This window comes from Solanum lycopersicum, chromosome 6 (assembly GCF_036512215.1).
Source record: "Solanum lycopersicum chromosome 6, SLM_r2.1".
Taxonomy (NCBI): Eukaryota; Viridiplantae; Streptophyta; class Magnoliopsida; order Solanales; family Solanaceae; genus Solanum; species Solanum lycopersicum.
The window spans coordinates 6,251,159-6,272,832 of NC_090805.1; positions in this window are offsets into that span (position 1 = coordinate 6,251,159).

The following is a 21,674-nucleotide window of genomic DNA, read 5'->3' on the forward strand; positions in this document are numbered from 1 at the left end:
TTTTTTTTTCTTTTCTTTCTTTCTTCCAGTACCTGGTTTCGAATCCCCCAGCCCCCCTTTTTTCAGTTTCTTTCACAAGTGAAGTCTTGGGTTCGACTCCCATTGATCTCACTTAATTTATTTTATTTTTAAAACTCAGAATTTGACACTTTTGAAGGGTACAAAAGTCTGGAAATTTTTGTCCTTCTCCAACCATTTTTAGGTGCATTTTTTCACAAGTTTACATAGTTATAAGATGGTTATTCAATTCATAATACTTCATCATAATGCACATCACACTGTACACCCATTATACACATAAAATACACAATGAATACACAACTTATACACCCCAAAATAGTGACTAAAACACTGCCCTTTACACACCTATACATCAATTTTTGCGGTCATATTTTGATTATCATTATCATGATTTTCCGTACATAAACACATTCGTATTTAATTTAAACACATCATTCATGCAAAAATCTAGCCGCACAACATACCCATCCTACAAATTCGTTAGGGAGCTAAGGACAAGGACATACGAAGGGGAAACAACCTTTGTTTCAAGAGTTTAAGAAACGTTCGAAAGAATGTACTCTTGGAGAAAGAAATCCATGAGAGAAACTCATACCTTTATTGATGTTCAAACGAAGAATTCGCTACCCAGAACTCTCTCCAAAAATCAGTCCAAGTTACTTCAACGTCCACAGCACTCAACGAACAACTTCTCTTCGCCTTAATGTTTTTGGTTGCTTTGTTTTTCTTAAAATTTCAGGTGAGTTCTTCAAGCGTGAAGAACAGTTGATATTTGGCAGAATAACGTGAGAAAGATGGAGAACGTGAGAGAGAGAGTTAAGGAGCGTGAGAGAGAGAGAGAACTATTAGTATTAGGAGACTAATTCAAGAATTAGTCAAATAGATTTTAAAATAAATTAATACAAATCTGGTTTATTTTAATTAATACGCGAAAGGACCATTATGCCCTTAAATACCTATTTATTCTTATTTATTTAAATTTCTGGATCGTTACAAGTTGTCTTTTGGATATCACATTCACTTACTTTCAACTGATGATAGCCTAATCTAAAGTCAATCTTGGAAACATAAGAAGCATGAGTTGATCGAAGAGATCATCTATCCCTGGAAAATAATATTTATTCTTGATGTTCACCTTATTCAACTGACGTTTATCTATACACATCCTAAGGGATCCATCCTTCTTCCTAACAAACAAGATCGAAGCGCCCCAAGGTGAGACATTTGGTCGAATGAAGCCTTTATCTAACAAATCTTTCAATTATTCTTTTAACTCTGCTGGTGTCATTGTGTATGGAAGAATAGAGATAGGAAGAGCACCTGGGATGATGTATATGCCAAAGTCTATCTCTCTTTCAGGAGGGACTCCGGGTAGATCATCAGGAAAGACTTTTAGAAACTCACTTACTATTAGAACTGACTGAAAGGAAGGTACCTCGGATTTTGATTTATTAACTACGACTAAGTGATAGATACACCCCTTGGAAACTGACTTCCTTGATTTTGGGTACGAAATGAAAAGACCCTTAGGCACTACTGAACTACTACTACACTTTATAACTGGATCATAAGGAATTTGAAACTGGACAACTCGAGTTATGCAATATATTGATGCATAACATGCATGAAGCCAGTCCATACATAGAATGACATCAAATACCATGTATTACTTTATTAATTCAATCATGGTACTCTTGTGACTGACGAAAATAAGATATTCATGATAAATCTTTCTATTAGAATGAATTCACCAATATGTGTGGAAACAATGAATGGTTCGCTAAGTTGCTTAGGAGAAATCTCAAAGTTCATATCAACATAGGGAGTTACGAAATATAAACTCGCTCCAGGGTCTAACAATGCATAAATAGTAGAGTCAAAGACTCGAATCATACCACTGACAACATCTAGCAAATTCTCTTGTTCTTGGAGATTATTGAGAGCACATAAGCAGTTTGTTCCTCCACCAGTACTAGAAGTAGCTTCTTTAGGTGCAGCCCTGTCTAGTGGAGCAGCTGATGAAGACTAAGCTTTATTGCCCCCATTACCACTGCTTTGCTTGCTCTTTGAACATTCTCTCATGAAATTCCCGGTCTAACCGCACATGAAACAACCCGCGGAGCCTTCACGATAGATGCCATAGTGATTCCTACCGCACCTGGAATAGGAAAGCAACTTACTACCTCCTTGCGTCACACTACCCTGTGAATATAAAGACATAGCTCAGAAGGTCGAACAATGATACTCAACCCTGCTCTAGGTGCAGGTGCACTAGAAGATGATGGTGCATGACTCTTTGAATTCTAAAATTGTGGGCGACTTGAATCACCCTTTGATTGACCAGACTTATTCCCAGTCCTCACCTTTTTATTTTGATATTTCTCTCTGTCTGTCAAATTCTCATCTTAATTTTGATACACATAGACCATAAGCCTGGATATGTTCATGTCATTAATTAACATTGCATCCCTACATTCTTTGCTAAAAGAAATACCCAAAGCAGCAATAAAAAAAGCTCATTCTTCTCCTCATGTCCTTGACCATCTCCGGAGCATAGCGAGACAGTTGGGTGAACTTCAACCCATACTCATGAACACTCATGGAGTCCTTTTTCAAACTCAGGAATTCCTGTACCTTCGCTTCCTTCAGTTCTGAAGGAATGAACCTCCCAAGAGGCTTCATTTAAGCAATCCCATCTTGGATGTGGTGCATCCTCAACTCTGCCTTCCTTTCATTACACGCTCTTCAGTTGGTATGCAGCTAGTTTAACCCTCTCAACATCAACCACATGCGTTACCTCAAACACCTTCTTCAACTCTTCCACAAAGTCTTCCGGATCCTCAGTAGTGCTTAATCCGATGAAACTAGGAGCATTTATCCTCAAGATGCAAGCCCCTTCTTGTCGAGCTTCTCTTTGTTGCCCGACTTGATTTTTAACTACTTAATTTAGCATCCATATAGCTTCCCAAAATTCGGAGTTTGGTAACCTCTCCTTGGGGTTGCACATCTGGTGCATTTGGGACCTCTCGTTCCTAAACATTTCTTCAAGATGGTCGACCTCTGACTGATCATTGTTCAGGCATAATGAATCATTGAAAAATACTCGTAAGCACAAATTAGAGAGAGACATTAGAGATAAATTGTAATGCATAAAAATGAATATGAAAAGAAGTGAGATTTTCCTAAATGTCATAGCCTCCTAATCGTAGATGTGGTGCGCTTCATACAGATGACTAAAACGCTAGGAACACGTCTTCATAGACTCTCTAGGACTCTTGACATTGTGATCTGATACCAAGTTTGTCACCCCCTAAGACTACACTATGGACGTGGCCGGCACTCGAAGACCGTTGTTGTCCCCCAAGCGAACCCTTGGTATGTCTTACTTTACTCAATGGAAAACTAAACTCAACTTAATAAAGAAATAAAGCATGTTTAAAAGAAACTCTTCATAAATATTCTGGCCAAAATAGCATTTAAATCTCAACAAGTAAAATAGACTCCAAACAGAACTACTAAAATGTCTACTGAGACTCTAAACTGACTAACATAGATGTTGGGAAAGACCCCACAACATCCTAAAAACTAAACTAGTAAATAAAACAAAAAGGATGTCCTCCGAAATATAATGAGGCTCAACACTGACTCAGGAGATCAATGTGGATCAAAGAAGTGTTGCGTGTTGATCCTGGTTACCTGTGTCTGCATCATAAAATGATACAGGCCAACTAGAATTAGTACATTGGATGTACACGTATGTGAGTTGGAATGATAATCAACAACTTTAATATTGAAAACGAGTAAGAAGGACACTTACCTTGGCTCTACTTAACTCATGATCTGCTAACTCTTATTCAATATACGAAGTTTAAATGTAATTTCAATATAAAGAAATAATGACTAAAAACATGTTATAAACTCTAAATGTATACCGGTATACAAAATAATATTTGAGATGTATATGGAAATACAAATAATTGATGTATATGAAAATGCAATACTCCTATGGGAGCTTCTCTAACCGTCAACCATCAGTTAAGAGCTATAGTGATGATATTGTGTTACTCGGACACGCTTCCCGGCCATTCTTACCTTGCCAGAGTATAGGAATTGAACTTCCTAATGGATCCACTAGTAAACTATGAAGAGGGTTCATCTAAAAAGTATGAACCTTTTCTACTCTGGATGGCTACACGGTTTACATGGAGACTTGAGTTAATTTGAACTCTCATCCCCATATCGGTGTTCAATACTACTACCAAAATATATATATACTAGCTCTTGTATTTTTAAAACATACTGAATCAATGATTTGTGATTAGTGCTCAAAAGTTAGCTTTTTAAAAAGCTCTCTTGGATATAGTAGTTTCCTTTTTCTTCTATTAAAACTAGCCATAGGCTCTATGGAAGTCTAGCTTCCTTATTTTCTCAAAATTTTGAAAACATTTTTTACTAAGCTCTGATGGACTAATTAGTTCCCTTATAACTCTTGAGGAATGAACTCAACTTTATCCTCTTAGCATACTCAAAACATAACTCTTAGGGAATACTTAGTTCCTTTGTAGCATTTGAGAATTTAACTCAAATCTTTAATTGAATCTTAAAACAAAGTTAAAATGTTTGTATAAGACTCTTGAATGATTTAGGAACTTACTTTGACTTTCTTTTGAACTTAAACTTAACTCTTAACTTGTTTGACCCTAATCATAACTTCCTTTAAATTGGATTATGGATTCAAGGATCATGATCTCATGTTTATGGATGATTTCATGATGTTTAGATGTACTTTAGAGTGTTGGAATCAATTAGGAATGAAAATTACATTACCTAGGAACTAATACGAAAAGATGGAGAAAGAACGGGGTCTCTAGAGGGTCTTGGCGATCTGAAAGGCGCGGGCGTCAGGGCCTATCAGACAGAGCCTGCCCTGAGGGGTCTGGAAGGGGCAGCGTCCCAAGGGCTATCTGACGGGACCTTTGACTTTTCTTCTCTGTTTTTTATATCTAAACTTTCTAAACTTTTATGTATCCCACCCCAAAAAACATAGGATCCCTAAATACCTCATTACCCAATAGATTAGACCCAAAACAGTCCGTAAACATTAGTCAAACCTACTAGAGATCAACTCAATTCAACCAACAAGAACTTCACAACTTTTCATCAAGAACTCCAAGATTTTCATTAAAATAAACTCTAATTTGTTGTATTGAATCAAATTGGAATGTGAATGAAAGGATCCAACACCGAATGATCTCACATACCTCAATAGGTATCACCCCGACGAAATCCGCGCAACGATCTTGGTGTTTCTTGGACAATTTTTATCTTCCTCTTCTTTTCTCTTTTCTCCCAAGCCCTAAGCGTTCTTAATTTTTTTTAATACTGATTCCGGACTTGGTCTTTACCCTTAAATTGCCCTTAAAATGAATTAGGCAATACTAGGGTGAAAAGACAACTTTGCCCTTACTAATATCCGGATTAGACTTTCCTAAGCCCAACAACCCAACTTTCGACAGGCATGTCTCCCTCATACGAATCGGATTTTTACAAAATCGGTGGCATTAGAAAGATATACCCAAGGGTTTTCCAACCTATAAAAAACTAATCCAAACTCCTCCTGAGTTGAATTTTATGGCCGTTTGAAAATGACCAAAATTCACTTTTGAAAGGTGGAAATTTTTCAGATTTCCCTACTCATTTCCAAAAATGATTATTCTTGGTTTCTTAGCTTATTCTTAGTTAATTCAAGTTACGAGATGTTACACTAACAGTTGCATGATGTGGCATAATTTGTTTATGGAAAATATAATATTTTTTGTTATTTACCTGACATCATATAGGATTCTACCACATCGACCTCCATTTCTTTCGGAGCGGAAGCAGTCATAGATGCACTTGTATATGAATTTTCAAACTATCCAAATAATGTCAAACTACTGAGTGTAGTCATTCCACTCCAGCTAATCAGGAGTGAGTATTTTCTATCTACGCACCCAGCTGGTAATCAATGAGCCTCCACCCCATATCGATACAAAAAATACAGCTCAACATAATAGAATGCCTTCAAAGGTTTTGTAGTCTCCCTATGTGAGTAATTTTGGATCAAGTGATAAGGGAAATAAAAAAATAGACAATCACATTCATTCATAACACTCCATTTGACGATTGTTGCATCATATATCAACTCTTGTCAGGTTTAATGCAATAGTTCTTAGATTGGATACAAAAGGGACTACTCAAAACACATGGGAATAAGTAAGTTTTTATTATTAATGTGTCTTTATATATCAATTTTTTATTAAATTATTTTCATTTTGACTTTAATAATTCTCATAGAAAACCATTTGAGGTTAAATAAAGAGGAAGATCTGCTCTATTTGGTTTTGACCATATGGATCTTGTTGTCACATTTCCAACTGACAAGAACTGATTTTATACTATGTCATATCCAATGAAATGTTGGACTGATTAGGTACATTATGCATTAAAATTATGCATATCATACAAAATTAAAAATGTGTCATTTAAAGTAGAAATTAAATTAGTAATTAGTTTTTTTCTTTTTCTTCAATGTATCGCTTTTGTTTCAGATTGGATAGATATAAATATTTTACTACCTACACAAGAAGTCCAAATTGAAAAGTATGAATCAGTACGGATACACTAAAGTCAATTGTTTGTTTAAGTCATATATCAACGTTGTATTGTGCTCCTGCAGATGAAACTCTTAGTACACAATAACATATTGATCATGGTGTTAATATATCTGCTTATGAAAGGACAATCAAAGAAAGAATAAATGAGTTTTCGACCATGCTGCTTTACCATGGAATCTAGTAGATGAGGTTACATTATATTAATTGTGACAAAGATTTTCATTGGGTGATGAATGTGATTGTTTTAAACAAAAGGTTAATACGACTGTATGACTCATCTACGAGATCGAGAAAAAGAGATCATTCCGAAGAGATAAAGTATTTATCTGTAATGCTTTCAAACTATCTTCATAATAGTGGGTTTCTTTGATAAAACAGAGAGAATTGATTGGGAATCATTGGAAGCGTAAAAAAATAAGGAAACTAGTGAACTGTTGGGTCCACAACAGTAGTTTGACGTGGAATATGCCCAAGACATTATGCAACAAAAAAGTGACAGCCTTTTAGTATTGTAAAACAATTTAATAACTTACACATTAATTCACTTTTTAATATATCTACTTTTTTGTTTCCAGTGATTGTGGAATGTATGTAGCTTCTTTTGTTGTTGAGCGAAGAAATCAAAATTTCATCTATTAGTTTATGGTCTGACTATCTTCGCAATAGATACGGAATATTGTTATGAAAGTATGGTATGGACAAGGTCAAGGAGGAATATGTTAGCGATAATGATGACCCTACAAGGCCAAAGAGTGGCTACACTACACCAACAGAAGGTGGACTCATTAATATAGATAATTAGATTTAATGTGTTGAAGATACATTTATTGGTAATTTGTAATATTCCTTCTCCTATCAACACAATTTTACTAAGTAATTATTAATTTGAAGAATATTTTTGTCAAGAAATGATTTCACTTTTAATTTTTGTTTTAGTATATATAGTTTAAAATATAATAACTTCTTACAAATTGTATTTTATAAGTATGATAAACACCAATACTGTTGATACAATATAACCATCGAATACAAAATATTTGATACTATATATTATACGCTTGGTAAACAACAACTCATTTTCAATTTATTTAGTATACATTAACATGTGGTAGCCTTGAAGTAAATCACAACATCTGATACTATATTATTATCAGATATACAATATCCATAAAATTATTATGAATATGATACACATTTTATTATCAAATAACAAATTTGTGTATATATAACAATTGATACAAAATAATTAATTTATTATATTTAGTATCATTTATCAAGTTGAATCATATAACATTAATTTAAAACATAACAACTAACAATATTTTATTATCAGATACAAACTATAGGTTAACTATAATGTAAATGATACTAAATCACTTATCAAATAACTTAATTGTTATATACACCAACGCATGATACCATAATTAAATATATTTAGTATCATTCAACATTTTGTATCTGGTAACATTTGAATAAAGTTAAAATTCCATCAAATGATAATATCTTATTAGCATATTCAAAATATCAAGAAAACTAGTACATATGAAGCATAAAAGTTCTTAAAAAGTACTCATTAAAAATCTTTTGGAAAGTAAGTACATGTTCTTATATTGTGACCTTCTTTTCCACAACATCTACAACAATTAATTTTTGTTGTTAGATTTTCATCTGGATTTTTCTTCCTCTTTTTCCTTGGTCTACCAGGCATTTTTTTGTATCTTGGTGGCAAGACTTCTTCGAAAATACTGTCCAAAGTTTTCCAATCACTTTTGTCTGACATTGGTTCCATTGGAATTACACAAGTATTTGTTAATGCATCATGTTTATAGTAATCAGAGCAGTAGGGTTGTATATTTGTAATATTCTTCTTTTTAAAATTGGCATTGCGTGCGCACAAGGTATCTCGTCATGTTGAAATCTACCACATGAACAAGTTTTTCTTTCAAGACAAACAATGTATATTATCCCACCTTCATACACTGAAAAAATAAATACAAAAGATGCAACAACCTTCAATTATTTACAAATTAGAGATATATCACATGTTGTGTTATTTGGTATACACAAGAATACAATTAGAAGTAAAGCTAAATACATAATACTTGTAATACATATATGTACCTTCATCTTTGCACACTTCGAAGTGTTTATAATCAATATTTCTTCAAATCTCCTACCTAATGTTGCCTTTGTTTAAGAAGCTATTTCTCGAATTTTGCAATTCCAAGAATCAAATAGAATTCTAACTTCTTCCAGATTGTCTACAATAGGTAGTTGTCGTGAATCAACAAGGCAATCATTGATACATTCAGCTATATTTGAAGTCATAATTCTTCCCTTGTTCACTGCTACATGAGACCTTTACCACCTTTCATATCCAGCATCTTGAAGATACTTCTTAACTCTGCCATCTATTTTTTCAATTTAACCATTCATTTTTTTAAAATCCTCTTTTCTATAGGCCTTTGTCATTGAATAAAATAGATCACTTAGTATGGACTTTCTTCTCCTAAAGTTTGAAACATTTTTCAGAGATGTCATATGCATGAAAAATGAGGAACATTTTGGTAAACAATACTTACACTCTTCTTTATGCTTTCATTTCTATCAGATATAACACACATTTTTTCTCTCTCACCAAATGCATTTTTAAACTGTTAAAAGAACCATGTCCATGAACAATCATTTTCTGTGTCAACAATTCCATAAGCTAAATATAATATGCAACCTTAACATATAAACACAAAATATTATGATTAAACCTCATCTAGTTATTGTAGAATGTAAAAATAACTTTTAAAAAATAAATAAATTCATGAACAACATGATATATATGTCCCATCGAGTGTACTTGTAGATACAAATTTCCCTCGGTAAGCTCCGCTAAGATGTGAAGCATCAACAATAACAGACCTACATAACTCAAACCATCTAATCATTAGCCTTAATGATATGAATAGATACATAAACTCATTATTTTCCGATTTGTGCATCCTTATATATGAATTTGGATACACAGTTTCCAACATATATATGTACATGGCATCTGTGTATATCCATCAGACGGCTTACCCATGATCATTTCCAATGCACGTTCTTTATCCTGTCATGCTTGCTGGTAAGAAATTTAAACACCATAAAGTTCCCTAATATCAACAATTATATCGTTAGGAGTATGCTTCCTTTTATGATTCTTCAATATTGGAGTTGTCATACCACTAACAAATTCAACAGTAGCTTGTACCTCACTTATAACCCTATCCCTCAATGGACATATATGTTCATTATTAAAGTATCTCACTTTAAATATGTCTTAATTTTTTTCTTATAGGGGCCTTCAATTACCAACAGCAATCATCTGAATAACAAACTAATACATAGCTGCAATTACACCATATAAATAACTATAATTTGATCAGGTTTAATGTACTAATAAAGAAATAAAAACAAAAGAAAAACACAAAATACATTATTACAAATACTTTGTTTAAATAGTATTGTGTACACATATTAATATATAGCGTTGTTTAATGAGGATATTCAATCATATTCAGATACAAATTTGATAACTAATTCAAAATCCACTTAATATCCTTATTTCACTTACCAATTTTATTTGATACTTTAATAAATAGAAGTATCTCAGTAATGATACTTTATTTTATACATTGATCACAATTTTCATATTAATCATTTTTTCATCTACCATTCTTAATTTATACATTAATAACTAGCAGAAAATCAAAACGAACAAGATACCTTACATCTATAACTGCACGTAACGCATATTATCAGTGTGCCATGGTAAATATATTAACAAATACATTATGAAAATGAACAACACTATCGGATAATTATATTACATACCTTCTGTTGTCAGATCTTTTAACTTTAAAATTGAAGTTATTCTTTATTTTGTATTTTTCTGTTACAACCTTTAGAGTTGTCTTATCCTTCTACATTTGCTTCACTTCCACAACAAAAATATTTGTATCTAATATATATTTTCCCACCTCCATTTCTAATATGTAATATGAATCACCAATTATTAATTCCCCAAAGCTTAAAGCCTTTGCATTGCTTTTTTCACCCTCAAACACACATGATTGCACCTTTTGTTGCATCGAAGTTTTGTATATGTTCATCACTTTTGTCACATTCGGTTTTACCCCCTAGACTTAACCGGCGTCATCGTCCTCTTTGATGACTAAGACTAGCCCCTTAGTCTCATGTCATTACATTCATAGGTTTAAAATGTGGAAAGATTTAAAACTTTTCATTACATCTACTTGGAGGTTTACATAAACCTCTACATACACATAATATAGTTGTATCGAGTATATAGACTCTTTATACAGGAAGGTTATATAGCCTTCAAATTATATTGCACATACATATATATAAGATAGAAAGATAGTCTTAAAAATTGTCTCATCTCATACCATCTAAACGATCATCACAATATGGGCATAGCCCTACATCAAATGTAAAGAAGTCACATATAGGCTTATACAAGTCGTACAAAATGAAAGTGTAATAAACATAAAAGTCTAAGAAAAACAAAGAAACTTTGTAGGCAAGATATTGGCATTGCTCTCGGAAAGTAGGACATACCACTTGGATGATATAAAATATCCAAGCCTTCTTCAAGTCGTCTCGATTAAGCCTTCAACGACCGGAACCTAAAATGTTTAGGAAAAGGGGAAAAAATGAGGTTAGTACTCCACATGTACTAAGTGTGAGAGTATATGCACATATAATATCTAAATATGCTAACAAGGAGACATTTAGTCAAAACATGCCATTTTACCCTTTTAAAAGTTTAATGCAAAATTAATCAAGTCATACCAACCAATAAAACATGCTTACTAACTCAAGCAAGTAATATATATCCTAACATACTTGAACTCATGTTTTACTACAACCCTACCATCAAAGAATAGTGTCGCAAGCATTATAAAGAGTCAATTACATCATAATAAGAAATACAACTACTCATGAATCCTTATGAAGTCAATAAGTGTAATGACCAAGAAAAACCCATAACCTCAACAAGAAACCATAACTAATGCCCAACTTCACATAACATTACCTCTGAGGACACCTAACATCATACTTTAATAGTACAACCCAATTACATGTTCAAGAGGGTAATCATCATCATATAATATCATCTATATTGCAGCATCAACATGTTATCACCATATACGTCATTGGCATATATATATATATATATATATATATATATATATATATATATATATATATATATATATACATAATATCAACTTCCTAAAGCTTCCATCAAAGTCAACTAGTGCAAGGCATAGGTAGAGTCCCATACCCCTACCTAGGCTAAGTTAGACCTCTCAAGTCACCTTAGTTAGTTTATACTTCATTACTTTATTTTAATTTAGGAAACACTTACCTTAACCGGCATAGACCACAAGAGCTAAGTGTGGAATCCGGTGTTGTAAAACCTTACACCAATGGAAGGTGGTCTACCGGCCAAAGTAGAACCAAACATAAACTTAGCTTTCTAGGTGGATCCACTAGCTAGTCTTCCTATGGGGGCAACATAGTTCAAGAACTAAGATATTGTATATCCCTCTAGATACCACTTTGTAGTTGGGGCCTCCTCTAATGGGAATCCATTAGATGAATATTCCTCTTTTGGAAGTCAACATCTTATATAGAACTATAGGGAAAATCTTCCTCTTTGGGAAGTCATCACCTCCCATTGTAAAATTCACTCTTTGCTAAGCTAAGTACCTTTATTGAAATATCTTTAAGACTTTAATTATTAATCATAGCTTAGTTTAGGTCATAGGATCTACCCCTTGTATAATCATCATTAATAGCTCAATAAGAATTGCATTTGTATAGTCCTTTCATCATAATTCATATAAGTGAGGTTAACACATTAGCATTTCATATCATATCAAGGCACACTGATAGTTATCATCATCCTTATATCACATACACCTTAATCAACCTCACAACATAGTTAAGAAATTTCAATTCAACATCATACCACCCTATAATACTAATATAAGGCATACTCCAATATAACATCACTACTTAACCACAATAAATCACAATTGGAAGTAAAGATAGAGATTCCAAGGCTTACCAAGTCTCATACATGCTTCATCATTTAGGCCTTACCATAAAACCTCAATTCAAGCCAATTTATATGTTAAACCTCATTATTCAATAATCACCATAATAAAAACACTAGAAGAGTCACTACACCATAATTTAACATTAATTCAATGCTTAAAACAAAGTTACTTAGGACAATTTCCATAACCTAGATCACTTCTCAAGATTAGCATGAAAGACGGCAATTCATTCTAATTTGTTAATGATTGGTGTAACAACATCATCTAGTAGTGATTTAACCCATAATCAAGACAATGGAATCAATCACAACCCAATTTACATCAAGATCAACCTTAGGGTTAGGGGTCAAAGATCACATTCTTCAATTTGAATTAAAATATTAAGATTAATCATAATCAAGTTCAATTACATGTTAATATATCCATTATATCCTAAATAATTCATAAACAACTCAAGTCACAACATCAATTTCGTAATTGGATGAAAGCCACATTAAAACTCAACTTTTGAAATCCATTTTGAAGGAACCCTTTGAGGAAAGAGTCTCAAAGGTGAATTCGATCTCATTCCTTAACGTTTGATGAATAATTGATGGTGAATTAGTCCCTTTCCATTCCTCAAACCCCTTTCCTTGCTAGTCTTCAATGATGAGTTCAAGTAGAGAGAGAAATAAGAGAGAAGGAAGAGTTGTGTTTAGATTAATGAGGGTTGGGGGTATTTATATTGGGGCTTAATCAACCGAATTAGAGTCCCTTAAACCTATAATTAATAACCTAACCCCCTAACTAATTAAATTAAATTAACTTAATTTGTGCAGGAAACTCGACCCTCACAGACGAGACCTTGAACGACGGACCGTCTGTGAGTCGACGGACTGCCCCCCCCTCGGTCCTGCACTTCGTAGGTAAGTTCAGAGACTGTGCAGGTTAGGGGCTTCCTCAAATTGTCTAAGTGTGATATGATGGTGTCATCTACGCCCCGTTGATCCACACACGGAGCGTAGCTTGTGGCATCGATGCACACTGCTTTGGCAGTGTTGCCTCAACCTGCAGAGGTCCTCCTCAAGGGCCCTTGGTTGGTCCTTGGTGAGTCATACCCTGACGTTTCAACCATGAAATAACTTACAAACCTATTAACTACCCTTTCACCATTTTTCATAAATTTTCGACTCCTAAAAGCTAGTCAAATAGGCTAAGGCACGCTAGTACCTCTTTGAACCAACTTCCAGACGTCATGGACGTTCTTGGACATTTTGGTTCTTAAACTTCCTAAATGACCTATATTCATTGAAATAGGTTTTAAAATAGTACTTAGACCTCATGACACCTATGTTAGGCTTTACGACACGTCTTGCATTTTAAAAGTGTTACAATTTTTATCCGATGAATCAATGCATACAAGATACATACCGAATCCAACCTCATATTTCTTAATTTATATGTACAATTTCACCCCATATATTTTCGAATACACAATGAATATGAATTACCCTCAACAACATATTTGATCTCGTTGTTTCTTTTCAATTCATCAATGCTCATTTCAGCTGCAATTGCTAAAATAAGATTCACGAACGGAATATTATACCCAATCACTATCCCATCACTTTTGTATCGCTCGTATCTAACATCACTTTCACATGATCTAGAATGCCTTAACATGATCAAAATATTCATTTCGAATATTCACAAAATTGAGTTTCAAAATTGTTTGAATCAACCTTTTACTTTTTTTCCAAAGAACAGGGAGAAGGTTTCACAATTTTAAATTTAAAAATTATAATTCAATTAAAGGTTTACGCACGACTGATTGGCCGAAGGAAGAAACATACGCGTGATTTATGGAATCAATTATAATTTTCATTTTTAATCTCTTATTTAACGCATTAAACTGATAACAACAATTTAATAATTTAAGTATCTGCCCATTATCAATTAAAGTATCCTCCTAGAATATTATGTATCCGAAACACACTAAAAAGGAAATTTTTGATAATTAGTGAAAGAGTAGGGATATGAAGTAATTTCTTTATTATATTGTATGATTTGCCTAATTTTTCTTTATTTTAATCATGTTACATATCTGTACATCTTTCTTTACAACTACTTTTATCTCTACAATATGCATGTGTCTTACACGGACACCCTTATCTAGTATTACTTATAGGTAGGAAAACAATTGTTCGTCGACATGTTTGCTTCCCTAACCAAGGTGATATTGGAAATTTCGTAATTCGATGCTGAAATAATATTGTACATCACTACTTTAGAATTGTACTTTCTCTTTATAGGACATAAAAGTCAGTTCACAAGTTATTTGTTTCTTTTATTTCAGCTGAAAAGTGGGTTATTTTCCATGCATGTGGGCCCTTGTATATCTCTATTTCACTTATTTTGCAATTTTATTTTTTCTATTACCCAAATAACTCTTAATATATTAACCCCACTGGAAAATATCTTATCAATGTTATGAGAATATTTGGATTCTCATAGTATGATATGGAGAATTTTTGCTAATTATTGGTACTCTATTATCATTAATGGGGTCTGTGATGGTTTCTTTAAATCTGAAAGATGTATAAAATAAGGTCATCCTATTTCTCCTTCATTGTTTATTATTGGGTATGAATGCTATGAAATAGAATTTTTTTAAAAGGTCTATAAACAATATCTTCTCGGCACAATAAACAAAACATATCATGTGTGTGTTGATTAACTAATTTCACTATTCTTATCACTTTTTAAGTTGTTTTTCTTTTTCTACCAAGCAATATGTTTTAGGCTTGAAAGTTTATGAGGTTAAACTTAAATAGTTTCTCAAAAATATTAATCATCTTTTAAGTTCTTTTTTCTTCTATATATATAATAATAACAGAAAAAAGAAAAATAAACACAAAATAATAGATTCAAATTTGTTCTCTAATGTTATACGTTGTGTTTAATAACAAACACATCATGTAATAAAACTTAAATAATAGTTGCATCTCAATTTCAAAAACAACTATTGTCTCTCGTCGTCGCGGACAATAGTAATAATTTAACCTAATAAAACAACACTAACCCCCAGGACCACCAGATACTTCAAAGCCCAATTTGGATCCACCGGTGTTGTCTGCCAACTCTCTGGATCCATGTCCTGTTGTAATAGTTCTAGTTGGTGTCTGCACTTGTGTATTTGGTCATCAATTCCACCAAATTTCTTTACATTGAGTGTCTTCATTACTTACTTAACATTCATCAAATTTCTTCAGATACTTGCAACTTTACATCTTCCCGAGTTCTGAGACCACACTTCATCCACAACTTTAAGAAATTTTTCATTATTTATTGTCAAAAGATGTACGTGTGACGCACTAAATGCAAGTATAACGCACGAGATGCACGTGCACGTGATAGGAAGTACTTAACTCATGTGATAGGAAGTTTGAGGCATCACTATTTTCAGAGTCCTTAGGGTAGGTGAATGTCATATTCACAATTATACATAGTGTTCTAGATTCACCAATAATGTTAACAAGTAGTCGTTATAATTATATAGAGTTTAAGTTATGTACATGCATCGTGTAACACAATCAAGTCACTTACCTATTGACATATCTCATTTTACAATTATAAATGTTAATTAGTAGAAGTTTAGATGATTCATCTGTAGAAGCAATTTAGAAACTTGAAAGGTAGAGCTTCACTCCTTCGATGATGAATTTTATATATATATATATATATATATATATATATATATATATATATCATTAATGTTCGAGAGTTGAAATATTTTAGTCTTTCATAAATATCACTCAGAAATAATAATCCTTTATGTGTGAAGAAATTTAAATCTATGACATTACTAATGGGTTCACTCTAAAATTATGTTACAAGTTCAAAACCTCACCTTCAATAAAAATCCACCAAAAAATAGTTTCAATATGTTTTGTGACTGTGTTTATTCATAGGGACATAAATAGGGTGGAGTGGGACAAGTCTTGACCTCCTAATATTTTGAATCGTCCTATCCTATTATGCTCCGTTATCATATCTCGTAAAATCTATTTTGCCCCATATGATTTTTTTTCAAAAATACCTTTATGATAAGTTTGGATGGATAATTCACCTGCACATCATTGTGCGTTGTGGAGCAAAAAAAATCATGTGCACACATCAAATAGTTAGATGAAAATTATTTGGTTGCTAACCCTAAACCAATTGTGATGGGAGGACCTTGGTTGCTTGATGCATACATGTTAAATCAACCCAACTCGTATAAAATTTTATTTGAGAGATTCGTTCTTATAATCATTGGTTTAGCTATAATTGGAGACAATCAATTTCTGTTAAACCAACCAATATTATCAACATAGTTTTATAGTTTGAAATTGTACTCTTAATTTAATAATTTTAGCAAACAACCTTACAAAAACCAATTTGTAAATTAATACAAATGCACATGTGACCATACCATAGATGCATCTATTAAATCATAATAGTAAGCAATCCACATGGCAAGTGAATGGACCTATATTCACCTTTTTATATGTTTCAAAAAATTTCAGGGGATACAATCTCAATCTTAGCTGGTACAGTGATCATTTTATCATGAGAACAAGCAACACAAGAGAATTCTTGAAGGATATTTTATTTTTTCAAACATATAGTTACATGAATCCTTAATTTCTTTTGCATCACACTTGAATCAGAATGGTCAATCGATTATACCAACTGATATTTATTCTAATTTAATTTTTCATGTGATTTCATCATCATGCTCATATTTGTCTACAGCAAACAACGAGAAAAATGGTAAAGCTTATTATGTAACACATCAAAAGTCCAAAACCTAATTTAGAGCCTCACATGAGTGTCTAAGATTTTTAACATTATTTTAAGTTCAAAAGTAATGTATATAAGTCATTTAGGATGTTTTAGAGTCAAAACGTCAAGAAACGTCCATGACGTCCAGAGACTAGTGTAAGAGGTGCTAGTGTGACTTACCCTTTCACGAGGTTTTAGAAGTCAGAAATTGATGAAAGTTGGTAGAAAGGACTTAACTAGTATTGAAACATATTTAGGGTCGAAACATCCGGGTATGACTCCCCAAGGACCACCTCCAAGGACCCTTGCATTTGACCCAAACCTGCCAAATAAGGTAGTGTAGACAGTGTCTACCGATATGGTGACCATCATGTTACAAGTATTCTCTATGGATGTTTATACTTTACTTGATACGGGTGATACATTATCTTTTGTTAATCCCCTGGGTATCTAGAAAATTTGATATTTTGTCCGATGTCCTAAATGAACCTTTTATGGTAACTACCCTGGTAGGTGTTTCGGTGGTTGCAAATATGGTATATCGAAATTATCCTATAAATTTGCCTAATAGACTTACTCATTTTGAATTAGTAGAATTTGATATGGTTGATTTTGATGTCATTTTGGGGATGATTTGTTGCACGATTGTTTTTCTTCCATAGAATGTACGACAAGAATTGTCGAGTTCAACTTTCTTAATGAACCCATTTTGGAGTGGAAAAGGGATCATTCTATTCCTATAGGTCGTATCATTTCTTGTCTAAAGGGTTGTAAGATGATCTCAAAAGGGTGTCTATACCATGATCTCAAAAGGGTGTCTATACCATATTTTAAGAGTCAAAGATTTAGACTCTGAAAATTCTCTCATTGATTTAGTCCCCTTATTGAGGGAATTTCCGGAGGTCTTCCCTACTGATCTTCTTCGAATCTCTCCCGAAAGGGAAATTGATTTTTGTATTGACTTGCTACCAGATACCAACCCTATTTCAATTTCTCCTTATCGGATGGCTCCAACCGAACTGAAAGAGTTGAAGGCTCAACTCAAGGACTTACTAGACAAAGGCTTCATTAGACCTAGTATTTCTCCATGGGGTGCTCCTGTGTTGTATGTGAAGAAGAAGGATTGGTCCCTTAGAATGTGAAATATCGCCAACTCAATTAAGACACCATTAAGAACAAGTATCCTCGCCCTCGGATTGACGACTTGTTTGATCAACTCCAAGGGGCAAGCTATTTTTCTAACATTGACTTGATATCGGGGTATCACCAACTTAGGGTGAGAGTGAGGATATACCAAAAACTGCATTTCAAACTAGATATGGTCACTATGAGTTCCTAGTAATGTCCTTTGGTCTCACTAATGCCCCGGCGACGTTTATGGACCTCATGAATAGGGTGTTTTGAAGTTACCTAGATTCATTTGTCATTGTATTCATTTACAACATTTTGGCATATTTGAAAAATGAGGGTGAACACATGGACCATTTGAGGGTGGTGTTACAGGTGCTTAAGGAAAACCAACGATTTGCCAAGTATATAAAATGTGAGTTTTGGTTGAGGTCAGTGGCGTTTCTTGGTCATATCATCACTAGTGAGGGAGTTGAGGTTGATTCAAGGAAAACCGAGGTGGCTAAAAATTGGCCTAGACCATTGACTCCAACCGACATTTGGAGTTTCTTGGGTCTAGCGGGGTACTATATGAGGTGTGTAGACGGTTTTGCGTCCATTTCTTCTCCCTTGACTACCTTGACCCAAAAGAGTGTGAAATTTGAGTGGTCGGAGGCATGTGAAAGAAGCTTCCATAATTTGAAAGATAGGGTTACCTCCGCTTCAATATTTACTTTACCGGAGGGTACCAAGGCCTTCGTTTTATATTTTGATACATCCTAAGTGGACTTAGGGTGTGTCCGTATGCAACATGGAAAAGTAGTAGCCTATGCTTCTAGAAAACATAAGGTGCGTGAGAAGAATTATCCAACTCATAATCTTGAGTTAGCGATCATGGCATTTGCCTTAAAAATATGGAGGCATTATCTTTATGGTGTCCATGTTGATGTGTATATCGACCATAATAGTCTTCAATATGATTTTACTCAAAATGAGTTAAATCTCTGACAAATAAGATGGTTGGGATTGTTGAAAGATTACGACATGAGTGTTATCTACCACCCTAGAAAAGCTAATATGGTTGTGGATGCTCTAAGTCGTATGACCATGGGTAGTGTGTCTTATATAGAAGAAGCCAAGAAAGACCTAGTGAAAGATGTTCATAGGTTTACTCATTTGGGTGTTAGATTGGAAGATTCACCAAATGGTGGTTTTACGGTCCATTATAACTCTGAGTTTTTTTGGTATTTGAGGTGAAGTCTAAGTAAAACATTGATAAATCATTTATAGAGTTGAAGGAATCGGTTCTTGGTAAATTTAATGAGTCATTCTCCTTAGGATTTACCAAGAGAGGTTGTGTGTGTCCAATGTGTATGATTTAAGAAATCGGATTCTTGATGAAGCTCATGGTTTCCGCTATTCCATTCATTCGGGTTCTACAAAGATGTATCATGACCTTAGAGATGTGTTTTGGTGGGATGGATTCAAAAGGGACATAGCGGAAGTAGTTGCAAAATGTCCAAATTGCCAACAAGTGAAAGTCAAGCACCAAAATCCAAGTGGCTTATTTCAAGAAATATAAGTTCCCACTTGGAAGTGGGAAGATATTAATATGGACGTCATGGTAGGTTTGCCTCGAACACCATGGCAAAATGATTCCATATGGGTGGTTGTGGATAGGTTGACGAAATATGCTCATTTTGTTCCCGTCAAGTCCACCTACTCGGCAGAAGATTATGCAAGGATTTTTATAGATGAGATTGCCTGTCTTCATGGTATTCCGTTATCCATCATATCGAATAGGGGTTCACAATTCACATCTAGGTTTTGGAGGTCATTCCAAAAAGTGTTGGGTACAAGGTGAACTTAACCACCACTTTTCATCCCAAAACGGATGTTCATGCGAAGCATACTATTCAAAACCTTAAGGATATTCTTAGAGCTTGTGTAATTGATTTCAAGGAAAATTGGGATAAACACTTGCCTTTGGTTGAGTTCTCTTATAACAATAGATACCATTCGACTATATCCATGGCTCCTTTTGAGGCCTTGTATGTTAGGTGATGTAGATCTCTGATAGGCGGTTTGAAGTGGGCGAGTTCTCACTCATTGGTCCTAAATTTATATATAAAACTTTGTAGAAAGTTCATATGATAAGGAACCGATTGAAAACAGCCTATAGCCAGCAAAAGTCTTATGTCGACAATAGGAGAAGGGACTTAGAATTCGAAGAGGGTGTTAAAGTGTATTTGAAAATCTCACCTATGAAATGGGTGATGATATTTGGAAATAAATAGAAGTTAATTCCTCATTATGTGGGTCCCTATGAAATTTTACAAAGGGTTGGCAATGTTGCATACGAGTTGGGACTATCTAGTGAGCTAGCTTCGGTTCACCTGATGTTCCATGTCTCCATACTTAAGAAGTGCATTGGTGATCCCGAGTCCATTCTTCGGTCTAGGTGTGGATGATAATATCTCCTATTAAGAGGTTCCGATGGAAATCCTTGATCATCAAGTGAAGAAATTGAGGAACAAAGAGGTGGCTTCCATAAAGGTGTTATGGAAGAACCACCTAGTTGAGGGAGTAACATGGGAGGCCGAGGCCGACATGAAGTCTCGTTATCCTCATCTCTTTGCTAATTAAGGTTAGTTGTTCCTACTAATGACTAAAATAATAAACAAATTTAATTTGATTTTTTTTGCAAAGATGTGCATATTTATGATAAAGGTTTTTGCTAAAATGAAGTTTCATATAAAAATGCTTTTTTTGCTTGATTGTCACTTATTTGTGTATTAGGTATGTTGTTGCCTACATTAAATGATATTGAGCATGTTGATATGTTTTGAAAGAAGTGTTGGCATAAGTGACTCTATATGTTGTGTTGAGCTCATGTTGTTGTTGAGAAGGAAATTCCTCATGTGGTAATATTGAGCTCTTATATGTGGTAATTGATGTT